Source organism: Amblyomma maculatum, chromosome 7 (genome assembly GCF_055883805.1).
Source record: "Amblyomma maculatum isolate TAMU_Amacu chromosome 7, ASM5588380v1, whole genome shotgun sequence".
Lineage (NCBI taxonomy): Eukaryota > Metazoa > Arthropoda > Arachnida > Ixodida > Ixodidae > Amblyomma > Amblyomma maculatum.
Genome location: NC_139350.1, coordinates 116,211,913 through 116,231,822, shown reverse-complemented (window position 1 = coordinate 116,231,822; position 19,910 = coordinate 116,211,913). Strand labels below are relative to the sequence as shown.

At 45.3% G+C, this 19,910-nt stretch overlaps 1 pseudogene across 1 annotated transcript in view; it reads right to left on the bottom strand.

The window, feature by feature from the left end:
• Positions 1–19,910, bottom strand: part of LOC146184505 (uncharacterized) — a 217,826-nt pseudogene that overhangs the window by 101,574 nt on the left and 96,342 nt on the right. Inside the window, exons 7-8 of the transcript XR_014708872.1 lie at positions 16,731–16,887; positions 3,956–4,110 (exon numbers count right to left, since the gene is read on the bottom strand). The product of XR_014708872.1 is annotated as an uncharacterized LOC146184505 (transcript). The remainder of the gene's footprint in view (positions 1–3,955; positions 4,111–16,730; positions 16,888–19,910) is intronic.

Genomic DNA, 19,910 nt, shown 5'->3' with positions numbered 1-19,910 from the left:
AGGAAGGAGCCGCGTTCAATAGGGAGCAACAATTGCGAATTGCTCGCCACAATATCTCCCGTGTGACCTTGACCGAGTACTTTGTGAAAACGTATAAGCAAGGCATCCTAACTTGTAAGACGCGTGCTCAGGGCTCTGTTGCCATCCCACGAGGTCCTGGATATTGGAATTTGGAGAGGACAGTTTGTTTCACATTCAAGATATTTGGAACGCTGGGGATCCATAACGAGCCTTGGGGTATTGACAAAGACCATGCGTCGGGGCTCCGGAAGTCATCTTTGCATTAGCGAGCATGCTGGCTACAATGGAATAGAATGGTCCAGATCCGTGCAAAGGAAAACAATTTCACAGACATCACCACGAACGCACACGACCAGGATGTGAGAATGCTGTGTCCTGTGCTCTTGAAACGGAGCGAAAGCGTCAACAATGTTACGACCCTGTTAAGTGTGTGCCTCTGCGATGATAAGATGAAACAAAGGTTCGAAGGTAACTGCTGCTGACAACAATGCTGCAGACTTTCCTTCTTGCCCTCCTTTCTTTCCTTCTCTATATATTTCCGAGCCGCAAATAAAGCGTCGTCTTTTCGCTCTGTGAATCTGCCTGGTTTTCATCGCGTAGCTGCCGGCCTTTGGCCGGTAGAACGCAACAGTGGCGACGAGGATTCTGCTGCAGCAAGGAAACCAGCAATACGCCCAAGCACGACAGTCACGCAGAAGGAACCCACCGCTAAGGATCAGCCATGGCACACAGGCTACCGGAATTCGAAGACGAAAAAGATAAGTGGCAGCCGTACCTTGTCAAGGTTCAAGCTTATTTCGAAGCGAATGATCTGATAGACGATGCTAAGAAAAGAGCCCTGCTGGTAGCGGCGATTGGAACAAGGACAATAGAAATTTTGAACACGAAGGTAGCACCGCGAAAGCCTAACGACCTTACCTACAAAGAAGTTGTGGAGACGCTAAGCAGCCACTACGACCCGGTACCGAATGAAATCTCTGAAAGTTTCAAGTTCTTCCATCGCTGCCAGCAAGAAGGGGAATCTGTACATGCATTCATTGTGGCAATACGGCAGATGGCACACAATTGCAATTTTGGAACGATGCTATACAGAATGATAAGAGACCGTATTGTGTGTGGTGTCAGATCCAAGAATCTGCAGAAGCAGCTGTTAGCGAAGAAAAATCTGAATCTCGAAGAAGCCGAGGCTCTTGCCCTCGCCGCAGAGAACGCTGAACGCGAGTCGCAAGGGATTGTTACTGACCAAGAACAAGCGAGATTGCTAAAGCTCTCTGGCCAATACGAATCGCGCACGAAATCACATGGCGTGCAACAATGCAAATGTTGCGGTAAGCATGGTTATAATACAAAGGCTTGTCGACTAATCAAGCGCAAATGTTTTAAGTGTGCACGGCCAGGGCATTTAGCGCGAATGTGTGCGGCAAATGAGACAAGCAGGACGCTAGCACTAACAGCACAGACGACAGAAACCGAAGAGAGTGATAGTAGCGCGTCCCAAATCTGGTCCTTGACCACCACGCGCTCTCTTATACCCCCCATCAGAAAATCGTTTGCATGGAATGGCATCGAAATAATGATGGATATTGATACCGGCTCCCCTGTTTGCGTTATTCCCAAAAGCATTTACCAAGTGCACTCCCATCAATGGCCGCAGCTGCAAAAGTCGGAAGTACAGCTTTCATGCTATCTCGGAAAGTTGCCACACCTCGGTACACTGACCATGCCAGTTTCCTATGAAGGTACCACAGTACAATGCTGTCTGACGGTTTTAGAACGCAACAGTAACGAAGTGTGCATAAAATTATCCGAAGCATCTAAATGCAAGAGATAGATGAGCCACCTCGGGGCCACAGGGTTGTGCGAACACTACATCAAAGTCAATCCTTTCGGCTTTGCACGTTGCTTTCTGTTCAAGGGACTCTTAAAATGGCTGAAAACATAGTACGTCCCCCCCCCCCTCCCCAGCTGAATCCTTATTTATTCACTTCCTTTACAAATAATATAGAGCAGTATAAAGGTGAACACTATAAAGATTACATGGTGAGGTAAAGTCAGTCTCAGCAGCTCCTTTTTATTCGATTGCAGAGAAAACGAGGCTTACAAATTTATTCGCACATGATTAAACTGGTGCATTGAAGAGCACCAAGGCTTTCCTGATACCCTGCTGCAAGGAAAGGGCAGTGCCAGCCATGCAGCATAGAACAGACATTAGAGCGCTGCTTGTGGTATTGCAGTTTGCAACAAAAATGGCAGCTAACACCTGTGTTTGATTTCTGATCCTTTGATGTAGTTTCGTAAGAATCCGTGCACATAAAATCTAGCCTCAATGTTACCGAACTGGATAGTCATGGCCAACATAAATAATTGTTTCCTATGGCGATCAATTACCGCAGGGTATTAGAAAAATTTCTTCTTTCTTCATATATCCCGTCAGTAAGCCTCGAACGGTTTAATTTTGGAGGTATTTCTTTTTTTAACGGAGCAGGTGGACGAATGTGGGTAGCATTAATGACCTTAGTACTTCTTTCACTTCACAGGAATACAACTATCTTTTGCCATACCGGGCTGAATAGCAGAAAACGGCAAGCGGCTTGGATCGAAACTGCCTGTACAATTAATGATTGCATGAAACAATTAAATTTTTGATGAACGCTGCCAGTGTACAAGCCGTCATCTTTTATAGAAAATTTTCTGTTCGCGCGCATGAATGCATGCAAAAGAGAGAAATGCTTCTAGGACAGGTCGACGTGGTACTTATGCATGAGTGGCGTCTGTCGTATCCACTCAGAGCGCCGCAAGTGCGTAATACGCTAATAGACGAACATGCACCGTTTAACCTTATCCGTGACACCATGAAAGTAGCGAACAGAAACCAAGAAAAAGAATATCGCCAGGGGCATCCGAATGCATGGCGGAAGGATAACTAAACAAACGTTCGTTGCGGCTCGCGTAGGGGACAGGAAAATTTTGTTCTGTAGGGGAGAGGTGAACAGGAGGACGAGAGAAATGCGATCATGGTCAGCGATTTGCCGACCAGCATTACTTTTTGGGCGGTTTTTCAACGTTCATCCTGCAATACTACATGCCTCGGGAGCTGATTTGTACCGGATTAATTTTTTTTTCAGTTCATAGGCACAAAACGTTTTCCAGCATAGCCGAGCTGGAGGACCAAATATCTACTACTGCGGAAGAAAACTACTTACAAACAAGTTCAACTATTACGAAGCGCCTTCTGAAACGCCGGAAGTTGATGCTCTCAGTGATGCTGCAGTCAGCGCCTCCCGCTGCATGTTAAGGTCTACAAAGTAACACTTACAATTTTATGTGGTGCGCTAATTCATGCAGTGGTTTTAGTTTTGCGATAGACTGAATGAGACAGAAAAATGAAGACCTTTTGATTGAGCAGCTCGGACTCAAGCTCACGTTATCTAGCAAGTTACTCATTTTTAGTTAGCAAGTTACATTCTAACCGAACCGTTTCGGTGTCATCAATATCATCACCTCCCATTGCCTAAATGTACATTATATTAATCTTCAGTTGAAGAAACAGATATAGCGTAGCACAATATTACCTATTTGCCATGCGTGTGGTTCTAATTAGCCTCATTGAAGTCCGCGAAAAGAGCGTGCACTGAGAATGCAGAAAAGCCAATCCACAATGGACGCTGAGGATCTAGAAGATATTTGGTAATGTAATTATTAAGAATTCCGCATTCTTTCATCGATTGGTGCGTGACAGTTAGGTCTCATATATCAATGACGATGAGCCTACCAGCTAAACCGAAGTACATATATTAGGCCTCGCACGGATCGTTGATGCACTTGTAAAGACAGGGGCTTTTTTTCAACGCTCTGCACATGAAGTAGGCATTGAAGTCCCTGCATAGGATTATCATTGATCTGCTTCCAAGTACCATGTAAAGGGTCTACTTACAGACATCAATAATATCGGCATCTCTCAGCAGGCTCTGCAGAGCTGAGCTTGCTTTGGCGGTGTCATACTGCCTTCTTGGGACTTGGGCAGTAGAGGGAAGCTCTGGCTTTTTGAAGTAAAGGAAAATGGAAACGTCTATCAGTTTGTGGTCTTTCCTGAAATGAAAAATATATTTTTGAAGAAGCTTGAGGAAAGAAAATGTCACAATGGCACCCTCTATCCGTATTTCTCAAATGGGGGACCACGAACCGATTTTTGGGGTCTGCGAGCCCACGCCCACAAGAAAATCCCCTGCTGCCATGACTCGACGGCCCAGTTCCACCTTTACGCTGAAGTTTTCATTGGCTGGAGCCCGCACCGCGATTGCTGCAACTTGCACCGTCATATGAGCCGACTAGCTCACGTGGGCGATGAAACCACCGCACATATTTCGGCCTGCCGCTGCCAACTGGACATTAAAGCCACAACCTCGGCTGATCTCGTTCACTGAAGCCACGGCTGAGACCAGCACAATGGTGGCGCGCGAATGCGATTGTCAAGTGAATGTTTTTGTATGCGCGGGCTGTCTTTGGAGCTCAGAAAAAACAGACGTGCGACTTTTATTATTGCAAGTAAAGGAAATAGGAGTTTCAGAAGGTACTCTCCAACTTTCATATGAAAAGTGTTTCTCCAAAGACAATATTAGGTGAAATAGAAAAATTATTGTTATCAAATAATTAATAATTTCTGAAGCGAAAATTGCCCGTAGTGCACAAGACGGCATACATCTGTATGCAGCTGGGTTTGATGGCCTATCTGAAATATTTAACTGAACATTTAAGCTTTGATCATGTTATCTGGAACACCTGTTGCTCCCAGCTGTCTTGTGTAAGTTGTTAGAATAATAGGTATAGTGAAATAAGTCGAAGCCTCCTGCTAAGCAAAGCGTTTGTGCGGGAATTAGGGAAAGGTGTTTGGAATTTCGCAGGGTGAATGGCCTGGGACTTTGAGTGTCTTCGCCAATGTAGCGTGGACAACTGCAGTTATGTACGCAGGTTCCCTGTTGAATTCTGCGCTGATAGTGAACATTATTGACGAAGTAATGCTGCAGAGGGGGGGGGGGGGTAAAATTAGAAGAACATTTTAAATATTTCGACGTGTCAAAGTGTATAATTCATTCTTGGTCAGCAAGCTGTGGTACGTTAGCAAGTGCTATATTGTTCCTGCGTCAATGTGCAAAAGTTGCGTGGGGTGTTTGCGGTGTTTGTGCGGGGTTACTCTTGGGAACGTACAAGCGAGAACTAACCTGGTTCGAAACATAGGCGCTGTAGATCTTAGCTTATACCGCTTATTTGAACAGAAGTTTGTGCTTCGGGATGCTAAGGACCACGTTTTACGTGCTGTTGTTTATTTGAAATTGGGAAAACAATTGCCTCAAATTGTTGTTACATCTTGTTGTATTCAAGTAGCTATTCATATGTATTTGAAAAGAGTTGTATATCCATCGTTTTCGTCATAGACAATATTAATTTGATAATCTGATTCATGTGGCAGGAAAAAACTTCGAAGCGATATATGACTTAGTGTTCCCTCTACCATTATATAGAAGTAGGCATAGTGCAGGCCCAGGTTAAAATGTTCTAAAATGAGTTAAAAATGCACATTACTCCTGCATCCAAACATGCAGGGAAAAGCCTTACTTAGCTCACGCTGAAAATTTCAGGCGATATCTTTCAGGCGATATCTGTACGTGAGATGTCGCAGGATTCCGCAGGATATTGACTAGGTTATGTCTAGCTTTAAAGAAGAACATCATCTTCCACCGGTAATCAAACTGCTACAATTAAGATCGACTGCCGAGCGCGTTAACCGACTACGCCACGCCAGGAGCGTGACAAACATTCCTTATGTTTAATTCCTATGGCAGATCGCGAGCGCTTGGTCGGATCACGAACGGAGCGCATCTCTGCGACGTAAATCTCTTCTGCCATATTTGCCATTGGAATACGTTCGCTCCCTCTGAAGCATGTTCCTGGTGGACATAAGTTAATCAGCGCGCAAAACTGGTTCCTGTGGTTCCTCTCTGTGCAATAGGCCCCGTCGCCATCGCTCGGTTGCGAGCAAAGGTTTGCAGCTGTTGTCAAAACAAGCGTATGTAATGGCATGAATCTATGCTTTTCTGATAAAGAATAATCAAATCTTGGATCAAAGCGAACAAATGTTTTTGAAGAGGCAGAGGCACCGTTCGAAAAAACTGCCGACGGCGAGCGCAGCACGACGGCATTTCAAACGAAGGGAATGCAATTTTTTCCTAACTGCAGTAATTCAGTGGCTCGCTCTTTACAATACAATAAACGTAATAATGCTTAGAAGCACTGTTCTTAGTCGGTAGTGATGCGGAATCATTAAAGGGATCAGAACGTTGGCCGCCTGCGGGGTTTCATCGTTTTGCTGCCGCCGAAGTGTGCCGGAACAAGATTGATAATCATACATACAGCTCGCGTGAAGTGCTTTTTAAGGTTCACATGAAAGAAAAGCTTAAGACAGATAAGTGATTCCGTCTTATGATGTAGCAGATTGTTTTGCCACCGGTAGCTACTGCTCGTCTAATGGCGTCGCTACGACGGCTGCCCACTATAGAACAAGCAGGGTAAACATCAGGTCACCTCTGACTGAGTTTATCCCCGACTATCCTCACGGCTGGCAATATGACAACATGGCGCTCCATCTCTTTCGCTTGCCCCCCGCCCCCAAACCTCGTCTTCCTTCTGGTTCTGTTTGCAGATTCCTGCATGAATCTGCACACGTTCCGCGCCCTGAGGTGAGAGGTAGCTAGAAGCTGGAACAGTGTCACCTGAATGGTCTCTGAGGACCACCATGATGAAGTCGTAACTAATATTTTGCTCGTGAATCTCATCAATGGTTACATGAGACTATCTGAGAAAACAAGTTACAACTTCTACAACAGGGGCACCAGCAGTGCAAAGCAATGAGGGGCGTTACAGAACCGATTTGAATCGTACACTGTACCCCACACTCTCAGTCCAAGGTCTTCCGAGCATTCTCTTTCTATACATCCAGCAACGAGAAGTCTCTACTATACACCCTGCAATAGACTGCCCTGGGTAGTCGGGCTGAGTGACCACAATACATCAAAAAATTGGTTCATGTGAAAGTCAAGTATGCATTGGGGCACCTAGGTAGTTTTCTCGCAGCCTGTGGTATCTCTTAAATTGAAAAATGCGACTAATGGATGGCGTCCTGGATGGTGTCGTAAGAGCTGTAGACCCGAAGTTCATAGTGGTCACTCAGCATCTGCTTCAGTTTCATTTCGTTGTTCATTTTCTGGTTGCAACTGTTTGAGATATTAGATTCATTACTCATCTGCCTGAGTGTCATCGTAGACATGAGCATGTAAAATTTGCACGGTCTCAAGAGGCACCGAATCCGCTGGACAGAGACCAGCGCACCACATCTTGCATCAGCTGCTACGACACTTTTACTGTTTTCAGGTGACGCGTTACTTTTGGAAAAGGTTCATTAAGCTGCTTCGTGCTTTCTGGAAGAGTGATAGTTTCGATGCCCAGAGCATTGATAGTTTTATGCAGTTCCTGCTGGGTGTCTGGCTTAAGGCTTACTTCATAAGACTGGCTTGCATTGCCTTCTTCTTGGTAACATCCGTATAGGGATTTGTGGCGCAAAGGTGAAAACGCTGGCACTTAAGGAACAGAGCGCAGGAGTGGAAATTCATAGCTGCAGCTCGAAGTGCAGAGGTACAGCCATGACGTAAAAAATCTGACGGAACTCACAAACTCTGATACAACACGAAACCCGGTATCCACCGCGTTCCTTTCCTGCGCACTGGCCTTCGTTTCTTTGTTTGCTTGTGAGCAGTAGCCGCCACGTTTCCATGCAGTTTGATGGCTCGTTCTTGTTCTCCTCCACTCTTGCGCATTGCACAAGTATTTGCAGCATTGCACGAATCAGGCCTTGCGTTTGTATAATAAAATCGGAGACAAGCTCTTTGTTTTGTACCTCAGCCTCTTTCCTAAGGCCTACAGAGGTCGGCGGGTCTGCTAGAATCAATATTGAGGCGTCGTCCTCTCGCGTATTCTTTTCACAAGTTCGACTTCTGATCTTTTCTATGGAGACTGTGTATCTCTGCTGTTCGCTTTCTTTATTGTCTTGCTCAGAGCCTCTGTATGCACTTCCATCATTCTCCGTTGGCTTCTGGGTTCCTTTGTATGCTTGCTGCATGGGTATGTTGTCAGGCACAGGATCAATACCTTGCGCTCGTTCGTAGTCTTCTTTGTTGCCAGTCCGAAAACAATTTTGCTTTGAAACTGTACAGACTTCTCTTCCCGAATTTAAACGTGCCTGACGGGCTCGATTCTTTCTTTGCTCTGAGAGAGCCCCATATTGATCGGTCCGTCATTGCAACATGTTCTTCCAAACGTGTTTGCTACACTATGGCAGCAGCACCTCGGTGACTGCAAACACCGCTATAGGCCCTCTTAAAATCATCATTTTATCAATGAGTTCCCGCGATGTCTCGGTGCACTAAGGTACTTCCGATAATGCGTTTGGAGCTGACTTGAAATAACGGAAGTCAAGCATCGGCGTGAAAACGGTGGCATTTGTTGACATCACCCTCTTTAAGCTCAGCGACAGAACAGCGCTTGAGTGGAAAGAGGATTCGAGAAAAATATTCGATAAAGCTGCTTTCGCAGACAACGCCACTGCCGCAGTGAACTCAACTGCTGCCTTCATAAAAAAATGGCTGTTGGTAGCAGGAGCCGAAATCTGAAGGACTTTCATGTAGTGGCAGAGCAGCGTCATTGTCCGTGCGTCAGATTCATTATACTTTTGTACAGCTGTTATGTATTCTGCTTAGACGTAACTGACTCTAAAAGCCTGCATCTTCTCATTTAACACGTGTAAACTGTCGCTGCAGGTTTCAGACTGCATGAATAAGCCTTACGTCAAGAATAGTCTCTGGCTTGATTTCAGTAGCTCACTTGCCTCGTGGCAAAGCCGGGTCTGAAATGATCGCTGAATGACGCGCTTCCTTTTAATGTGGTCGATGCTGTTTCTATGAAGCCCTCTTCGTCTCTCTGCGGTGGGGTTCATTGGCGGAGCTCCTGGTATCTTCCTGCCGGGTCGTTGGATTTCTCCTTGTAACCTCAAGGAAGAAACAATGGAGGAGCTCACAATACTTTCTCAGGTTTTGGGACCATAAATATAGAAGACGTAGGACAAACACCAGGGCGTCTATCAGTTTAATCCCAATCTATCCCCACGGCTGTCAATATAGCAACATGGCACTCCATCTCTCCCGCTTGTCCCCAGTGGCACAAACCTCTTCTTTCTAGTTCTGTTTACAGATTCCTGAGCCACTCTGCAACATTCACTACGATATGCCTGATGCCGGTGCTCACGGCGGCATCAGATCTTTGCTCCACTTCGATGCAGCCTGCCGCGCAAGCGTTTTCACCTGAGGATTTTGCAGTGGATGTTTACTCCGCGTTGCCGGCTAGCAGGTACATTTTTCATGTTATCCACTGGTACAAAGACCCCCTTGCAGTGACGAGTAAGGAAGCGAGGAGGATATGTTGGTCGTGGCAGGAAGCAGAAGCGGAAACAATAGACGCGGCATACGGGCTTTTTTCCAAACCCCCGAATTTTGGCGGAGTAAATACCGCTCCTCCACGGAGCAATCCGGGATCAGCACCTATCTGAAACTGTCATTGAAACAGACAGCTCTCGCTCCCATTCTGCCATTGAAATTTCACTGCCTCAAACAGAGCAGAAAAACATGGTCCCGATGTGCCATTGGAATTGAATATTATTTCTGATTATCTAGCGTACCTGCATGCTCCGTGGCAACGTCGGGGCGCAACGACGACGCCTTCACCCATGTTTCTAGGCGAAAGCGTGGTACACACCATCTGCCGCCAGCTAAGAAGACCAAGTGGCGCAAAGATCCCGCGCCATCGCCGCCGAGTGGGCCTAACTCCCTCGAAACTGGCAGAGGAAAAGCCGGTGTGTGATCGGCGTGGTTGTTGCAAATAAACACTGCGATAAAACCAGCCTTAAAGGCTATCGCATTCCCGCTCTTAAGGCGCCTTAAGCACATAAAATATTCTGCAGACTGCCTAGCGGGACTTTGCCGGTTGAGGCCAGGCTGCAAGAGAAAGAAATTTTTGTGCCTTGGGGAGTCCACTGTCTACTAAGCAAAAAGTACGAAACCATTGAGCATGTGACCTTGGACCTCTGGGACGCAGTTTTCTTCTGGGATGTCCTCGGAAAGAGCCTTAGAAAATTTTCCGCTTAACTCTCACGGTATCAGGCATCTCACGATGAAAATGAGGATGATATTCCTTATCACCTTGTAATGGCGTTGGGTATGCATAGTATACGGGAAAGTAGGATGCCAGTGTGTCACGCTGATCATGACTCAAGGACAGTGAGAGATTGCTCTAAGGAAACCACTTTAAGGTATGGTGAATTTATCAAACGTAGGCATACAGCCCCTGACTGGCTTTAATGTTGAAACATTTAGGTCACTGAGAGGACTTTATTTATGTTGCCTCAGTCAAATATGGCTGAGGGGCTTGTGTAAATATTGCATATTTTGAGCGCAATAAGTAAAGGGACGGTGATAGCGTGGTGCTCTCGTGCCTGTAGGGACCAGCGAAGCTGATCTGCTCTTTCTGGTGCGGGTTCCAAACAGAGCCGCGGCAATGTTATTTCACAAATGTTACTTTTTTTCACAGTTTCGTTACAATCGAAGTTACATGGCATGCGATTCTCGCCGTTGCATAGGGATCGACATTGTTTGCAAGTTGACCAATAACGCGACCTTGACAAATGTGATTTGTAGAGCTAACACTCTAAAGCCAAGAAGTAAAATCAATAAAATGGATTCAGTGAACGGATGACATGGGTGACACAACTCTATCTCATCAGCCTGGTTTGGCTGGCAGCATGATGTTTTATGAATTTCAGTGGAAATGGAAATACCTCAAGCCAGCACTCCCAACATCACCACATGTAAAATGATACGGACGGTGCAAGGGCCGGTGGGCTGCGATAACAGCACTTTAAAAACACACCATCAAATATATTTCAATAATGTTCAATTTCTCGCTAGGGCCCAAGCAATTCTACACATGGTACGTCCGTCCGAGCGGAATCACTCACCACGGTGTAAACTTGAGCGCAAAGGAAAACCTGTAGTCACAAATGTGTTTGGGTTATATTTACTTAAAAGAACAGGTGTACAAATCACATCACCGCAGTATTGAAAAACGAAAGCAAGGACAGAGTAGTTTTTCTCAAAATATCAGAGATATTGGGACGAAAATGATGCCAAGAACGTTGAAATAATTTTTATCTTGGGCGAAACTTTTACCGACTGCCGAAGGCTCAAATTATGTGTCCCACACCCAGTACGCCGTAAGTCCTCCTTGGCGAGTTAAATCTATTTATCTATTTACTCATATTACTAGTACTGCTACTACTACATGATAGGCGAAAGACTCTTCCATGAACTCTTTTTCACGTATATGCTTTTATTTAAGCGTTGGCTCCCGATATGACTGTGATTAGCTGGCCTGTAGTAATGATGCTGTCAATTTTCACGTGCACTCTGACAGTCAAAGAATGCTCATACGGGGGAAAGCTACAATTTACGGATAGTGGACATCCAACGGTTAGCGTTTCAGTCGCTTCATGATCAAGGTTCAAACATCCTGCGTGGTTACTAAAGAAGAAGCAATGAGGCTAAAAATTCGACATTTTATTAACGTCTATTGTGTAGTACCAGAGTGTCCGAAGATGCTCGCTAAGGCTCTGCCAGAAAAAGTGTGCACCTGATGACAGCTTTCTTCCAAAAAGCCAATGTTCGCATGGAGCCTTCTAACTTCTTAATCCGAATTGTCGAGTGGATCTACTTATCAACAGGTCGACTCTCAGCAGATGAATATGACAGGATTATGACAAAATTGAAGAATATGAGAAATCGTGAAAGAGCATTAGGGATTCTCATGTAGTGTCTCCATGAGCTCAATACAGGCGAACATATTGATCTAATTCTGTCTTGTTCCCCTTTCAGCACAGTTAGCATTTAAGGGTTTATTGTGGATTCAAGCACCCATGCTCCCACGCCAGAGACCAGCCAGTGCTTCTCAAGAGAGATGTGCCTATGTGGTGTGTGTTTAAATGCCGAACTGCCGCCGCTGCGGTTTCCACCACATATGAGCGCATCTGTATATGAGAAGAGTTGTGCGTGCGAGAGTGTCAGAGAGACCCCGGGGGTGACAACGTCCGGCAGCCAGCGTATGTCGCCCCAGTGGTCTGAATTCAGGGAGGTTTTCCCCAAATCTCACCCGGATCCGAGACGTTTCGTAATGCTGCAATGCTATACTCCGCTTTATATCTAATAAACCCCAAGATAACATAGGGCTGTTATGTGTTTCTTTCCAAAGTAATAAATACGGGGGTATAATGTTGTAAGTGCCGAAAAGGGACTAGCTTTTTTATTCTTTAAGATAGGCACGCAGCAGTTAGAAAACAGCAGCTGAATAAAAACAGCTTCAAATTGTTTACTCCATATATAGCCACATCGCAAAGCAGATCAGAAGTGCGGCCGATATGTCGTTTAATTCGTTTTTTGAGCTGACAGATTAGTGGGGTGTATTGACTCTACCACGAGTTGTTTTGGGACTAGAATACATTAGAAAATTATGCGCACCTTTTTAGGCATAGCCGTCTGCTACAATTGCAATACCCTCTAAACTATTTGCCGAATACCATATTTAGGGCCATTTATAATGTTCCATGTTTTTCTCTTTTCCTCCCACACGAGGAAAACAATATCAGATAACAAACCTTTTCTTCAAAGTTATCGTCTTTCATCCGAACCATGTAATTTCTATTCGCTCAGCGTTAGTACCCAAACAGCACCACTAGGGCAGGGTTTGTGAGAGAATTAAAGAAGTACATAAGCCAGTGTTGTGGATGGCTCAGGGTAAATTTCGACCCACTGGAGGTATTTACGAAGCACCGCAGTGCGCAATGTGGCGTCCGGTCGAAACGCAGCCGCCGCGACCGATTCGGTCCCGATGCCTTGCATCCAACCCACGCAAGCCATCACCAATAAGCCAGCCCGGCTGGTAAAGCTCATGTATTTATAAGCGCACCCCATACTAAATACACAAAGGACTATGATTCGGGGCCGATCCTGCCAAGCTTAACTCAATCCGTTCATAAGGCCCTGACAAAGTTTCTTCTCGTTGAAGGAATGACTTTAGCTTAACTCGCTGTACGAATGCAGAAATAAAATTTCATTTGAAATAAGTTTACTTTAGTTTATGAGGTTTAACATCCCAAAGACAAGTTATGAGTTACGCCGTAGGCAAGGGCTCCGGAAATTGTAACCACCTTGGGTTCTTTAACGTGCACTGACATCGCACAGTACACGATAGCCTCGTTTTTCGCCTCAATTGAAAGTGGCCGCTGCTGCCGGGATTCAATCCCGCGTCTGTGGGCACAACAACCAAGCGCCCTAGCTACTCAGCCACCACGGTGGGACCATATTGAAGTGAGTTACCATAGCAGCAGTGGGGATATTTGTCGCTCCTACCCGGCCAAACGGACTGGGATAAGCGACTGCTCGCGTCACGCAGCACAATGTATTCTTTAACACAGAGATAGGATGCTATCCTATTCCAAAGTTCTTGCATGAACTCCTTTGCGCAGCCACTTTAATGTCGGTCATGTACCTTTTCCAGTGTCCCTTTTCCCCGCATCCACTCCTCAGTCACCACTTCACAGTTGTCTTCTATTCGTTGAATCGGCCCGCAGACAAATTTGGATGACAATATTAGCGGCGAGTTGCAAGTCCACCATTGTGATGTGGGCCTTCTTTGCTCTTGTCCTGCGCCTGATTTCTCTGTAGCCCTAGAGAATTTATAGCAGGTAAAGTATTCTATACTATCCATATTACCTGGGTGAGCCATTAAGAAGCAGGTGAAGAATAGCCTCTACGAGAGCAATGCAGCAGGAAAATTCCCCACTTCGTACAGGAATACCCTGCGGCAGTGGTTTTCATCTATATATGCGTCGAGGACCCTTTCGAACCAGTGTAAGTGGTGGAGGACACCTTGAGGGCGAGGGGTGGAGATCTTGTGCTCTGATCTTGTGTTGACTGCTTCCGCAGATCCGAAGCATAGGTCGCGTAATGGAGATTGGTTCAAGGCTGAGCTGGCCTCTAAAAACGCACGTTTAGTAAGTTAGCGCACCACTGCCTGCAGACAACATAGGTCAGTGGCGACGCTTCGGTGCCACTATGCAGTGATTCTTTTCAAAACAGCGCCTCTCGCTCGTCGGATACTCGAGACACAGTGCTTCACAGCCCTGTCGAGCAGTGTAGCTAGAGCGCGAGTTTCACCGATTCCAGGAAAAAACGCGGTAAAGAGAGAGAGAGAACTCTAATGAAAAGCAGACAATGTGCACGGCATTTATGGGAAAGGGTACTGAGGAGAGAAAGGAGGAATTGGAGAGGTATTGAATATAAAAGAAATAGCAGTAGGGGGAGATGGAATGCGACCATTAAATGCGTGCTAATAAAGTTCATCGTCGAGTAATGCTAAACAGTGATCTGAGGAGATGCGCAGTGCTACAAGTGAGCTTACGAACTTCACAGCGTGAAAAATGCGTGACAGTTACCAGCAAACGCACAAAGGTCATATTTTGAAAAATGCGTGAATCTATAACTTGTCAAGACCAATGTCTTTTAAATATTGAAACAGACACTTCATTGCTCGTCTCTGTTGGTAGGGCAGACTAAGGGACACAAAATACTCTCCCATGTTAGAGCCACTAGGGATAACTTCTCCATGCAATGTTTATAGTAAGCACGCTCGTCAGCATACGCAGGGCACTCAACCAAGATATGTTGTACTGTTTCTATTGCGCCACAGTTGTCACTATGGGGACTGTTCGTCTGACGAAAATGGTATCGCAAGTCATTTGTAAGTGCACAGTTCAAGCGAAGTCGGTGGTGCAGTCTCCGAATAGCAAGGAAATATGGGAGGGAATCTTGTTATTAGATGTGAGTTTAGTGAATGGAGCAATTGGTCGTGATCTGTAGATAAGTTCCAGAGCTGATACTTTTCTTCAAAAGGAAACTTTACACCCAGTTGGATAACATCAAATGTCGTGATGAAGGTCCGAATATATCTAATGTGGCGGCCTTTACGAACCGCTTCATCTGCTTCTTCATTGGCTAGAATGTCACAGTGTGCTGGTATCCACAGAAATGTTATGCATTGGACTCCGGTGTTAGCCAAATAATGTAGATATTTGACGTGAAGGAAAACCGGTTGCTGATTAGTTTTCTTGAAACGGCTGGAGAGGATTTGCAAAGATTCAATAGAGCCGGCAACGACAACCCATTGACTAATGCTTCTGCGCACCGTTTAGGAAACAGCTTCTGTAATACCGTGAAATTCAGCTGTGGTAAGTGTCTTCTGCTGCAGCCCGCAAGAAATGACATGACTTGTTGATGGCACATAAGGACCGCAACAAGTTTCTTCAGTTGTTGAACTATCAGTTAATATGTTGGTTTGCTGTATATGTTTTTCGGTGAAGTTGGGGGGGCGGGGCGAGAGCAGCTTGCATTAGAGGTGCCTCTTGCATGCGGCTCTTTGTAGTTATATCTGGAATAAACGTCCTCACGTTTAGAGGCGAGAGTGTCGGGAAGGAAATTTCAGAGGCAGTAATATATTCTGGTTGAATAATAGTAGGCAGGGGCCGAAGCTGTACAGCCTTTCTCAAGGCAGAGTTACGCTGAATCGGATTAATACGGTAGAATAAGTGCTTCTTTCCTTAGAGGACATGTCGGGGATGGGAACGCATAGTTTCCTGTGCAGCCGTCACAACGAGAGGGAGATATCCTGATTCTGCTAGCGTTCCTGATGCGGAGGAACTGTTTGGAAGTCCGAGGTATATCCGCAAGCTGCTGTTCGCATGGCCTCAAGAATATTCTTGCTTGTTAGAGGTAGTCATTGAAGCACCATCAAATAATAGCGCAGGGTAGCTTCAACATGTACTCTTTCAAGTAGAATCATTGGTCGACAGTTACTGCTCCATCGTGTTCCCGCCATAAATCTGAAATCTGACGTTGCTGTGGTCCTCTCACGAAGTTTTTTAATCTGAGGTGACCAAAAGAGATTACTCTCGATCATAACGCCCAGGAATCGCTGACGTTGCACATGGGGTAGCGACCGTCCACCCAAAAGGAGCGGATATTAAGCCATTGTGCTTCTCGTAAAAGCCATTGCTACACTGCTTTCTGGTTACTGGTGAAGGCCTCGTGGAGCCAGGTACATTTATAACGCTCTCTGATGACGTTGCTAGATAATATAGCGCGAGCATGACGCGCCCGGGGTATATATGAAGAGATGTAAAACAAACGCAGTAAACGCTCTGCCTCTCCCTAGCTCTCTCTCGCGCTGTCCAATATCTCGCTCCTCTCATGTTTCGTTTGCATCGAGAAACTGAAGTCAGCTTTGAACCACCTTGATTTAACCCTAGATAACTGTGATCAGAGAGATCAGGGCTATCGCGCAGCCTTTCTTTGGAAGTGGGGGGGAGCTTTGGTTTTGCGGACCCCCATTTCAGAAACAATGCTTATGGTATGTAAAGCAACAGAATGCGTAGCGCAGCTGCCTTTTGCAAAATGCGCATAATTTTGCGTGAAGCTACGTGGCGGGTAAGCGAGATAACTTGCGCTGTCATTCCAGAGTAGCTCCAGCCATCCACGTCCGTGCCTTGAAGCACTGCTTCGATTTCTTCCGCGTAAGTGTTAAAACTGCTGCCAATGAATTGAATGGGTCCAAGCGCTTTGCCGTCTATCGGATGCCCCGTCAAACTGTAGGTGTCGAAGTCTGAAATGAAGAGAGCAAGAAAACATAGCCTTGAGACTGAAATCTCTTTAAACCGGAACAAAGTCTCGGCTACAGTAAAGTGATTTTGCTCTGCTCGCTACTTCTTTTCGCGCGAAATGTTAACGTGAGAGATAACTTTCACCTATACACTAAAGAGCATCAAGAATATATTAGGTCTACCACCCAGGACGAATCTATATTCTTCAATCTCATGCAGCACAAAACTTCAAAGACAGCACGTTTGCGTCTCTCAACACCGCTGTTCATTGTGCAGGTGGCGCAAAGTGGACCTGAAAGACGACCACGATGAGCTGGCTCTATCGGGCCTGACTCTCGGTATGAGGGCTCCTGACCTTTCCTGCGTCTTTGCTGACACTAACGAATAAGCGACAACAATAGATGGATGGTTCAACATCGTGTTCTAATAGGTCCTGCCTGCTTACATAGTTTCGCTCACAGCATTCAGGCCAATGACGTTCAGAGCGGAAGCGTTAACCCGCCGTGAAACCGATTGAGTTCTTTAGCAACCCCCAAGCCCATTTAAATGCAGTTATCGCTGAATGCGCCTTAGCAGAAACCAGCAGGCCTGCTTTCACGGACATCTTTTTTAATTGTAATAACTATGCATTATGGCACGGTACCATTACGGAAATAGTGCAGGGAATGATCCAATCTGCCGATGCGCAGAACGATCATGCCCTTTGCTGGCAGGGAGTAGTTAAGAATTTCGCAAAGCAAGTTTGGTTAGCTTGAGTTATGGGGTATAACGTCCCAAGGCGGCTCAGGCTCCGCAAAAAGAAAATGGGAACACTTACAGCGATAAGAAAAACTGCAAGCTTCTCGATTAAAGACCCGCGGATTTGTTGCTTAACAGAAGATTTTCGCAAAGCACTACATTCAGAAAGGAAATCTAGCCGCCTGCTCAAATCGGTCGACAGCTCCGCATGCATGTTCAGTTTGTCGAGCGCGTCCTTTCGCTTGCAGTTTTTGTCATTCGCAATTTAGCGCTCGGCCTCTCTCCCTTTCATGTCCACGTTCATATTGAGTAAGCTACCTCGAAACCAGTCACATTACGCAGGTTGTATCCGATCCCGTGAATTCCAAGTGCACAACTCCCAATACATGCCCTCTATGTGCGAGGAAGCAGCTGGCAAATACCCTCGTGATAAGCATGACGAAAAAATGAATACTCCAGCCATCACCTTAACTGAGTAATTAGGGCACTGTACACAAAATTCAGGGGTCTTGTGTCAAGATTCCAGCGGGAACTTTTTGTTTTTACGTCGGCTTTGTAATCAATTTTTTGTCGGAACTAATAGGAGCACTTTCATGTATTTGCGCCATATCGTCGAAAAAAAATTAGGATGCTTAAGCTACGCATTAAATGTAACCACGATAGCACATTTAACGCCGCCTTTTCATTCCGCAAGTTTCTTTCTAGGTTATTTTGTTTTAGCTATGCAGATTTTTAAAATTGTTATTACTTTACATCCCCATACGCATCGCGGACACACTAAGTAAACACACCAAAAGGGGGGGGGGGGTCAAGTTGACGTATCATACTGGTTATATTGCGTTACCTGGTACGCTCTTCGTCTTTCACTTGCTCTGTTCACGTTACGTTTTCTCGCACCAGTTAGCCCGATATATAAACTAAAATAGTAGGTCACGCGCACTACAATGCATTTACTATATGCGCAGCTACAACACACTTCGTGGCATATGCGACACTTACCCGCTGGTTATACACAGGGTCCGGGCTCGAGCGCAAATGAAAACAAATTTATTTTCATGAGGTATCTATATTTTCGAAAATACACCCCCAAGAGAAACCTGCCATTCAACATTGATTTTATTGAGACCGTCCCCCAACTCTTCACATTTGTTTAAAACTTCTGAAATTTTTTCGACAGAGGCAGGACGATGGCTACAGACAACAGCGAACGAGCTCATTAGCAATCTTGAAGAATCAGCCTAAACGTTACTCTATGCTTTCCTTAAAGTTTGGTTTCTAAGGGCTTGATTCAGAGTTACCGCTAGAGCAGTGCAATCTTACATAGCCTACAAGCTGTTAGCGGTAATATCGAATTCACTGTTATCATTTTAGCCCAATTATTCGCATTAATTAAACACGGAAGAGCAGGCGCACTATGCTACACCACAACTTGATAATTCCATGCGTAAAACGTGTCTTATATGAACCTAATTGTGCTGAAGATACAGGGTAGAACAAGAGAATGAAGATATCTGCACAGTATGAAAGAGCGCTGAACAAGGTTTGAGGGAGAGCCGCAGCTCGCAAACCGAGCCACCGTTTCGGCAAGTGGAATTAAGTTCGTCTGGGCTTTGCGATCATCACTGGCGGGGGTTTAAATACTCTTTTGCTTCCGATGAAGGAAAGCCAGAGAGGAGGGTGGGGGAGGAAGACGTAGAGCAAGGTGTGAAAGAATTTGTTTTCGGTATGAATTTCAGAGGCTGCAACCGGTGATCGATTAGCCTGAAAAAGAAAATAAAACGCGGCAGCAGCTGGAAAAACGACAATGCGAAGTGGACGATGAGTCAAGAGCTAATTTAAGCTTGACGCTCACACACCTTGCTTGAAAGGGGACAGGCAATGAATATAAGGCCAAATGGTCATCAGGCTGACACAGACAAAAACCTCCCGAAAGCAGTTTCTCAGCATTTTAATGAGAAAGACCATAAGTTCTAAGAAATTAACTTATTTATTCTCCTACCAGGCTTTAAATCTAAAGGGAGAGAAAATATCGTTTGTAAATCTAATTAAAAAATCTAGAACATGGGAACTAACAGAAATAAATATTCAAAAAGGAACAAAAGAATCCCTTAAGTATATCCCATCTGCGCAGTAACTACCTGAGAAAAATATCCCATATAGCGCGAATATTACAGTTTGTTTACAGCAAGTGCATACTCTATCCTCACTACGCAATAGCACAAGCTGCACTTGTTTTCCCAAACATGTTTTCTTTTTTTCACTTCTTACTTTGGTTCCTCCATGAATC